This window comes from Elephantulus edwardii, unplaced genomic scaffold (genome assembly GCF_000299155.1).
Source record: "Elephantulus edwardii isolate Elephantulus edwardi_28Jun2011 unplaced genomic scaffold, EleEdw1.0 scaffold00301, whole genome shotgun sequence".
Classification (NCBI taxonomy): Eukaryota; Metazoa; Chordata; class Mammalia; order Macroscelidea; family Macroscelididae; genus Elephantulus; species Elephantulus edwardii.
In genome coordinates this window covers 1,500,590-1,510,195 of record NW_006400051.1, presented here as the reverse complement: position 1 = coordinate 1,510,195, position 9,606 = coordinate 1,500,590, and the positions used below count along the sequence as shown (strand labels likewise).

Genomic DNA, 9,606 nt, shown 5'->3' with positions numbered 1-9,606 from the left:
TGGATCAATTCTGTAAGTGGAGTGGTGGGAATGAGTATGTTTGAGACGGCGAGGTTGGCACAGGATAGAACGGTGTTTAGGGCTCTTGTACATAGGGTCGCTGTCACAAACGACTTGATGGCACATAACAACAACAACATCATTAATATCTCATGCAAGCAAAATATTGTTGCAGATCATTCAAAAGTGGCTAGAACAGTACATTGACATGGAACCATGGAGCTACTAGAGGTAAAAAAAATGTTTTAGAAAAGGCTGTAGCACCAGGGTTGTCACTGCTCATATCAGGTGGATTCCAGTTGAAAGCAGAGAATACCAGAAAAATGTATCTTTCTGTTTTATTGACTTTGCAAAGGCTTCTGACTGTGTGGATCATAATAAACTATAGATCATATTGAGAAGAATGGAAATTCCAGAACACTTAATTGTGTCACATAGAATCTATACCTAGACCAAGAGGCTGTTGTGTAAACAGAACAAGAAAATACTAAATGGTTTAACATCAGGAAAGGTATGTTTCAGGATTGTATCCTTTTTCCATTTTTCCATACATATTCAGTTTGTTTGCTGAGCAAATAATTTGTGAAGCCAGACTCTGTGAAGAGGAGGGTGGATCAGGATTGAAGAAAGACTTAACAGCCTGTGTTATGCTGATGACCTACATTGCTTGCAGAAAGTAAGTAAGATATGAAACACTTGCTGCAGAAGATCAAAGACTAATGCCTTCGGTATGGATTACATATCAACATCAAAAAGACAGAGATCCTCACCGCAGGACCAACAGTCAACATTATGACAGATGGTGAAAAGATTGAAGCTTTTAATGATTTAATCTTGCTTGGGTAAACAATCAACACCTGTGATATTAACAGTCAGAAAATCATGATATATTTCATTGGGCAAGTCTATCATCAGAGACCTCTCAAAAACAATGAAGCACAATGATGTCAGTTTGAGAGCACTTAACTCAGGCCATGATCTTCAGAGATCAAGATAATTGACAGGGATAAGAGAAGAATCAATGCCTTTGAGTTGTGGTACTGGAGAAGAGTACTGGAGAGCTCAAGGATTGACAAAAGAATAAACATATATATTTTAAAAAGGATATGGCCAGAGTGCTTTAAAAAGGATGTAGCCAGAGTGCTCCTCGGAGACAAGCATGAAAAAGCTTTATATTTAACTTTGGACATGTATGGCTATATATTCCTTGGAAAGGAACATCATGCTTGGAAAGATGACGGGTTAGTGAAGGAGAGGAATATCATCAATGACATAAATTGATACTGTGACTTCAATAATGGGTCAGTGTCTCAGAGATGAAGATGGCAAAGGATAGGGCAAGTTTCAGGTTGGCTATTTTTAGTGTTGCTATTAGTCATAATGAACTTGATGGCACCTAACAACAACAAAAAACATATTGATAATTATAATGAATATGAAAGGATTAAATGTATCAATCAAGAAAGATCTAGTGTGAAAAACAATGTACACAAACTTTATGAAATTTGTATATAAACCAGTAAAAATAATAAAAATAAAAATTAAAACAAAAGTAGCAGAATGTATAAGAAAACAAAATCCATGAAAATGTTATCATTAAGAGAAATGCAGGAATGTAAAGATTAAAATAGGCTAAAAATATCAGTATGGGAAAAAAAGAAAATAGCAGTAAAAAAAAAGTGAGAGTAGCAATCTTAATCTACTATAAAATAGGAGTAAAGGCAGGAAGCACCATGAAAGAAAAGGAAATATGTTGTATCTGTGCACTGAATAATAGAGTTTCAAAGTACCAAAAAAAAAAAACAAAAAAAAACCTAAAGCCAAAAAACAAGCAGATTGTAAGAAGTAGGCAACACTACACTATCGGTAGATTTCAATGCTTCACACTTCATACATGACAGAACTACTAGAAAGGAAGTCTACAAAGATGCAGAACAACTAAAGCATAAAATTAATCATTTCTTTCTTATAGATATTACTAAAATACACAATTAAAAAACCTGCTAAAGATTATACAAAACTGACTGAGAACTGCCAGAAGTGCAAGCTGGGTTCATAAGAGGTCGTGACATAACAAACATCAGATAAACCTTGGCTGAAAGTAGAGAGTAGCAAAGGACTATCTATCTGTATTTTCTTGACTATTAAAAGGCATTTAACTGTGTGGATCACAACAAATTGTGGCTAACCTTGAAGAAAATGGGAATCTCAGAACGCTTAATTGTGCTTATGCAAAATCTACATTTGGCTCAGGGTACAGTCCTCAGAATTGAGCAAGGAAACACTACATGGTTCAAAATCAGGAAGGGAGTGTGTTGGGGATGCATCTTGTGTCCATATCATTATAATGTTTATGCACAACAGATCATTCGGGAACCAGGGCTTTATGAGGAAGAATGTGGTATCAGGACTGGAGGAAGACTCATCAACGACTTATGCAGATGACACAACCTTGCTTGCTGAAACTGAATAAGACCTGAAGTACTTGCTGCAAAAGGTCAAGAACTGTAGTCTTTAATATGGATTGAAACTCAACATCAAGAAGACAAAGATTCTCATCACTGGGCCAATAAGCAGCAGCACCGTGATAGAAGGAGAAGAAATACAGGTTGTTAACAGTTACAGCTTGCTAGTTTCCAAAATTGACATTCATGGCATCAGTAGTCAGCAAATCAAAGAAAGAATTACATTAAGAAAAGTCTGTTGTTAACAATTTCGTTTGGAATGGAAAGAGACCCCAGAGGAGCAAAGCACTCCTTAAAAAGAGAAACAAGGTAGGAGGCATCTCACTGTCTGATTTCAAATCCTACTGCATTGTCATGGTGGCCAAGACAGTGTGGCACTGGTACAATGACAGACACATAGATCAATGAAATAGAATAGAAAATCCAGAAATAAGTCCATCTATAGTCAACTGATTTTTGTCAAAGAGATGAAAACAGTTAAGTGCGGAAACAACAGTCTTTTTAACAAATGGTTCTGACAAAATTAGAAAACTATCTGTAGAAAACTCAAGCAAGATCCACACCTCACTCCATACACAAAAACCAACTCAAAATGGATTATGGACCTAGGACTAAAACCAAGGGCTATAAATTTCATTAAAGAAAAGTTTGGAAGTGCTCTAGAAGTCCTAATCAGCAACATAAAGTGTCTTCCCAGCATCCTGAAAAATCTACAACCAGGAGAGGATAAAATAGATGAATGGGACCTTCTAAGAATCAAATTCCTATGCATATCTAAAAACTTCTCCAACAGGGTTAAAAGGGAAGCCACAGACTGGAAAAAAAATTGGTAATTACATGTCAGATAAGGGACTTATATCTAGAATTTATAAAATACTCAAGGACTACAACAAATAAAGATAAACAGTCAAATTGAAAAATGGGCAGAGGATATGAACAGACACTTCACCAAAGAAGACATTCAGATGACTAACAAACACTTGAAGAAGTGTTCAAAATCCCTATCTCTAAGAGAGATACAGATCAAAAGAACTATATCATCTCACATCAGTAAGAATAACACAATTTGACAAAGCAGCAAAAATCAAATGTTTGTAAGGTTGTGGAGGCACCGGAACCCTTATTCACTGTTGGTGAGAGTGTAAAATGGTGCAACCACTATGGAAAGCTGTATGACACTCTCTCAAAAATTGCAAATAGAAATACCATTTGACCTAAGAATTTCATTACTGGGAATATACCCTAAAGAAACCGTAACTGTCACCCAAGCAGATATATGCACACCCATATTTATTGCTGCTTTGTTCACAATAGCAAAGAGTTGGAAACAACATAAATGCCCATCAACAAGAAAATGGATAGAGAACGTGTGGTATATTCACAAAATGGAATACGACGCTGCATTGAAAAACAAGGAACTCATGAAATATTATTCAAAATGGGTGACTCTGGAGAACATTATGCTGAATGAAATATCTCATACACAAAACAACAAATACTGCATAGTGCCACTGTTGTAAAACAGAAATGACATCAGGGTTGGGGTGAGATTAAGAAAGATCGGATAAATTATGTATACTGTGTTGAAACAGATGAGAGAGAGAACTGTTTAAAAGCGATATATAATTGAGTATTATGGTCATAACAAGAGTCCAGAATGAAGGCTGCATAGTGGAGTGGACTGGGGGGTGGAGATTGTATACCAATGAAACAATTTTTCTTTCACTTTTCAAAGAGAAGAGCTAACTGGGGTTAGGGGGAAGGTTGGCAGGGAGAAAAATGAAACAATGAATAAATATAGATCCAAAGTCTCAGTAAATGTTCATTAAAATTATAAAAAAAAGAAAGAAAAGATAAGAAATATCTGTTGTCAGAGATCTGACAAAGAATTGAGAAGCAGTGATGTCAGTCTAGAGTATAATATGCTCCTAATCCAGGCTATATTTTTGTAATTACTTGCTATGACTCAGAGAGCTGGAAAACGTCTAAGTATGACAGAAGAAGAATCAATGACTTGAAGTTATGGTAATGGTCTTGAACATAACATGGACCACCAAGGAAACAATCAGCTTTATCTTGGAGGGGTGACACCCCTTCTCTTGGAGACTAGGCTTTTGAAGCTCCATTTCACTCAATTTGGGTGTGTAGTGATGAGGGACCAATCCTCAGAGAAGACATCAAACTTGGAAGAGTGGAGGGATGGTGCAGAAGAGCAAGACCTCAGTTGAGATGGAGTGATACAGTAACTGGGAAAATAGGACATGTGTTCGAATGAATGAGACTGGTTCAGGACAAAGTAGACTTTAGATATGCTGTACATAAGATCACTACGCATCAGAGGTGACTCAATGGCACATAACAACAACAACAAATCAAAACATTAAAGAAGTATCATCTAACCTTACTGTAATGGTAATGTTCAACAGGCTAGTAAACAGCAAATTCCAGTAAGGATGCAGACAGAGTGGAACTACGCCACTGCTGATGTCAATGTAAAATAATATAACTACTATGGAAGTCCTTTATTTAGTTCAAATAAGTTAAAAGCAAGGGTAAGGGACATCCTCTTAGGTGAGGATGCTGCTCACTGAAGGCAGCAGTCCAGCCAGCTGCTCCGAGATGCCCACTGCTTGGCAAAGGGGGTTGCCTTCCAAGTTGAGGAAGGTGAGTTTGGAGTAGGAGGTAAGTGTTTGGAGCACTGTGGGCTGCTAGAGGTGGTTGTTGCACAGTGCCAGCTCCCGGAGGCGGGGCAGGTTAGTGACACCATCCAGGGACTCTGTGATATTGTCTTTGGCTTGCAGCACCTCAAGGCAGCGCAGGGAGGACAGGACAGGGGGCTGGGTGTGGAGACGATTGTGAGACAGGTCAAGATGCGTGACCAAGAGCAGCTGTTCCAGGTGACAGAGCACTGTAAGATCCTTGTGGGCCAGGTGGAGCACACGCACGTTGGCATACTCCATCTTGAGCACACTGTCCTCCAGCAGGATCTTGCTGCGAAGGTCATCCAGGTACGCAGTCCACATTGGGTCCACAGCCTTGAGCGTCTGGAAGTACTGCAGCGTCTCTCTCTCATACAGCAGGGGATCCAGGGCCCGCACCAGCAGGATGATGGTGAGCAGGCACCATTTGTTCTCAGGCTCCAGGTCCTGCAGCTCCTTACAAGATTCAAGCTCAGACTGCAGCACTGTGCACTGCCTGCATGTGAGCCGGGATGAGGCCTGTCTGACAGTCTCCTTCTCTCGGCCCCTCCTGGTGGGCTCCGGGATGGAGACCTTGCTGCTCATGGTTGATGGGTCACCCCTGGCTGTGGAGTGGAGGACCCCAGATGGCAGGAACCGCCTCAACCATGTCTGGCTCTGTGACCTGCCCACCACCTCCCTCAACGACCAGTTGCCCCAACATTCGTTTCCTGTCATTTGGATGGCAGGCGATGCCCAGAAGGAGTGTGTACTGTTAAAAGGCCACCAGGAGGGCTGGTGCCAGGACTCAGCCACAGATGAGCAGCTATTCAGGTGTGAGCTGTCAGTGGAGAAGTCCACATTCTTATTTATTATTATTTATAGGAAGTGAAAGCATCCCAAGAGTCCATCAACAAGCAAATGAATAGAAAAACTGTGGTACATTCACACAATGAAGTATTAAGAAGCATTGAAAAAAACATGGGTGTGCATATACCTGTTGGAGTAGAAATTCTGGTTTTTTTAGGGTATATTCCCAGTAGTGGAATTGCTGGGTTAAATGGTATTTTCATTTCCAACTTTTTGAGAAAGCACCATACTGCCTTCCATAGTGGTTTCTCTATTTTAAACTCCCACCAACAGTGAATAAGGGTTCCAATTTCTCCACAACCTCACCAGAATTTGTTTGCTGTTCTGTTAAATTGTGCTATTATTACTGGCATGAGATGATATCTCATAGTTGTTTTGATTTACATCTCTCTCAGAAGTAGGGATTTTGAACATTTCTTCATGTGTTTGTTAGTCATCTCAATGTCTTCCTTGGTGAAATGTCTGTTCATATCCTGTACCCATTTTTCATTTGGGTTGTTTTCCTTTATCTTGTTGTTGTGCTCAAATGCACACCCATGTTTATTGTGGCTTTGTTCATAATAGCAAAGAGCTGGAAACAACCCAAGTGTCCATCAACAAACGAATGGCTAGAGAAGCTTTGGTATATTCACAAAATGGAATACTATGGCACATTGAAAAGCAAGAAACTCATGACGTATTATACAGAATGGGTGACCCTAAAGGACATTATGCTGAGTGAAATATTTCAGTCACAAAAGGACAAATACTACATAGTTCCACTGTTGTAAAGCAGGTCTGACATTGGAGTGGAGGAAAACTAAGAGGAGATAAATAACATATACTGCATTGAAACAGATGACGGAGAGAACTGTTTAAAAGGAATATATAATTAGGTATTACTGTCATGATAAGGGTCCAGAATGAAAGCTGCATAATGGAGTGGACTGCGAGTGGGGGAAATTATATAACAATGTTTTTTTTTTTTTTTTCAAAGAGAAAAAGGAACTGGTGGAGGGGTGGGGAGGGAGGAAAGTGTGCAACAATGAATGAATGGAAATACAAAGTCTCTGTAAACGTTCATTAAAATTTTTAAAAATAGGGGAGGGGGGAGGAGGGGGGGCGCGCACGCGCGTCGGGCCGCCCGCCACTGAGAGCCGCCCCCCTTCGCGGCGCGCGCCCCTCCTCCCTCCCTCCCTCCCTTCTTCTTCTAGGCTCCATCGCTCCCGCGGCGCGAGGCGCTCTCACTCCTCTCCTCCTTCTCCGTGGCCGTCGCCCTTCCACCCACGCAGCCGCTGCCGCCTCGAGACCCCCGCGCGCCGCGCTCCCCCTCCCCCTTCGGCCCCGCGCGCCCTCCAGCCCTGGCAGCCCCCGAGGAGAATGAGAGGTCGAGCGAGCGCCGAGCTCCAGGGCCGGCCAAGCCCCCTCTTTTACCATCGCCGGCCCTCCGCCGCCTTCCTCTGCCTCCACCTCCTCTGCCCCCACCTCAGTTTAGGCCCCCCCTCCGGGGGGGGGAGGCCCAGGACCGGGGGCGAATTTCCCGCCTAACTCCCTGAGCCCCTTCCCCCACCTCGCCCAAGTGTGAAGAAAAGGGCCAGGCCTGGTCCGGCCCGCCTGGTGGGTGAAGACTGGAGCCTGGCGCGGCCCGGCCCGAGGGCGAGCGCAGGGGAGGGGCCTGGTGGCCCCGGCCGGTGCGTGAGGACTGGGGCCCCTGCGCCGCCACCGCGATGGCCCAGCAGCAGATGACCAGCTCGCAGAAGGCCCTGATGCTCGAGCTGAAATCCCTGCAGGAGGAGCCGATGGAGGGCTTCCAGATCACCTTGGTGGATGAGTCCGACCTCTACAACTGGGAGGTGGCCATCTTCGGATTCCCCAACACCCTCTACGAAGGCGGCTACTTCAAGGCGCATATTAAATTTCCTATTGACTACCCGTATTCACCACCTACCTTCAAATTCTTGACCAAAATGTGGCACCTCAACATTTATGAGAATGGAGATGTATGCATTTCAATTCTTCACCCACCTGTAGATGATCCAGAGTGGAGAACTGCCCTCCGAAAGGTGGAACCCTACTCAGAATGTCAGGACTATCCTGTTAAGTGTAATCTCACTGCTTAATGAGCCCAACACCTTCTCCCCAGCCAATGTGGATGCTTCCGTTATGTTCAGGAAATGGAGGGACAGTAAAGGAAAAGACAAAGAGTGTGCTGAAATCATTAGGAAACAGGTTTCAGCCACTAAGGCCGAAGCAGAAAAGGATGGAGTGAAGGTCCCCACAACCCTGGCGGAATACTGTACCAAAACTAAAGTGCCTTCCAATGACAACAGCTCAGATTTGCTTTATGACGACTTGTATGATGACGGCATTGATGATGAGAATGAGGAGGAGGAAGATGCCGACTGTTATGATGATGATGATTCTGGGAATGAGGAATCGTGACGTGCTCCTTTGATGCCCCGTACTGCCCTGCCATCTCAGGCCAAAGGGAGGGGAGCAAGTGGGGACCTAGCAGAGGCCCCTAGGCAAAAACCTATTCACGGGGTGGGGAAACAAGCATGGCTCCTGCTGACTCCCCTTCTGGATCTCAGTTTGTTCCTTTTTACGGACCTCTTAATGGAGAGAGAGTAACCCTCCACAGAATGTCTGAGTTCTTGCATTCTTTACCCCTCCATCACTGTATTGATTCTTTAAAAAAAAAATTAAAAAATAATTAAAAACAAAAAAGAAGAATTAAAAATGATGTAAAACTCATGAAACACTATACAACATGGATTAGTATTGAGAACTTTATGTTGAATGAAATAACTTAGTCACAAAAGCACAAACACTGGAAAAGACCACCGTTATAAAAATAGGGGGGGATATAAAAAAATGATTGCTGGGGAATAAAGGTTAGATAGATAATGAATGCTGCATTAAAATAGGAGAAAGGAATTTCAATTTGTAATGGATAATCAGACATTATTTCTATTGCAATTAGCAAACTGGAATATGCATTATCAATTGAAGGGGGAAGGAAATAAAAATATGTAGGAACTAGTGAATGAAATACCAATTTCTTTATAAGTTGTACTAAGTCAGAAATGAGCCATAGCTGATCCTCCAGCAGGGTTTTTTTGTTTGTTTGTTTGTTTTTTATGTTTACAAACGTCATCAAAAAGGTTTTTTATTTTTTTCCATTTCTTTTTTTTTTCGTGTTTATATTCTTTTTTTTTAATTTTTTTTTCAGAGGTTTTGGATTTCCATTCATTCATTGCCGCAATTTTCTCCCTGCCCACCCCTCCCCTCCAGCTCACTTCCCCCTTCGAAGAGAGAAAAGGAAAAAAATTCCTTCACCAGTTAATCACACAGGAGGAAATTGCCTATTCTTCTTATGTGGAACAACTGGTGGACTCGAACCACTTGCTTTTGAGATTGAAGCACAGCTTCTTCCCACTAGGCCATCAGAGTGCTCTTTTTGTATAGTTGCACTCAAATTATAATTTTGAAAAAGAACTCAAAAGACATGTAGTATTGTTGAAACCTACTATCAAGGACCTCTTTATAGTGCTATAGAGCAAAGATACCCGTTAAAACTAAGTTGTGTTTGATGCAAGCCATGGTATTTTCAA

The 9,606-nt window shown here is 41.9% G+C and overlaps 2 pseudogenes; one reads left to right on the top strand and one right to left on the bottom strand.

Moving 5' to 3' along the window:
- Positions 1 to 5,032: 5,032 nt before the first annotated feature.
- LOC102848240 lies at positions 5,033 to 5,749 on the bottom strand (annotated as a pseudogene).
- A 1,955-nt stretch (positions 5,750 to 7,704) lies between these two features.
- On the top strand, positions 7,705 to 8,434 carry LOC102877373 (annotated as a pseudogene).
- Positions 8,435 to 9,606: the final 1,172 nt, after the last annotated feature.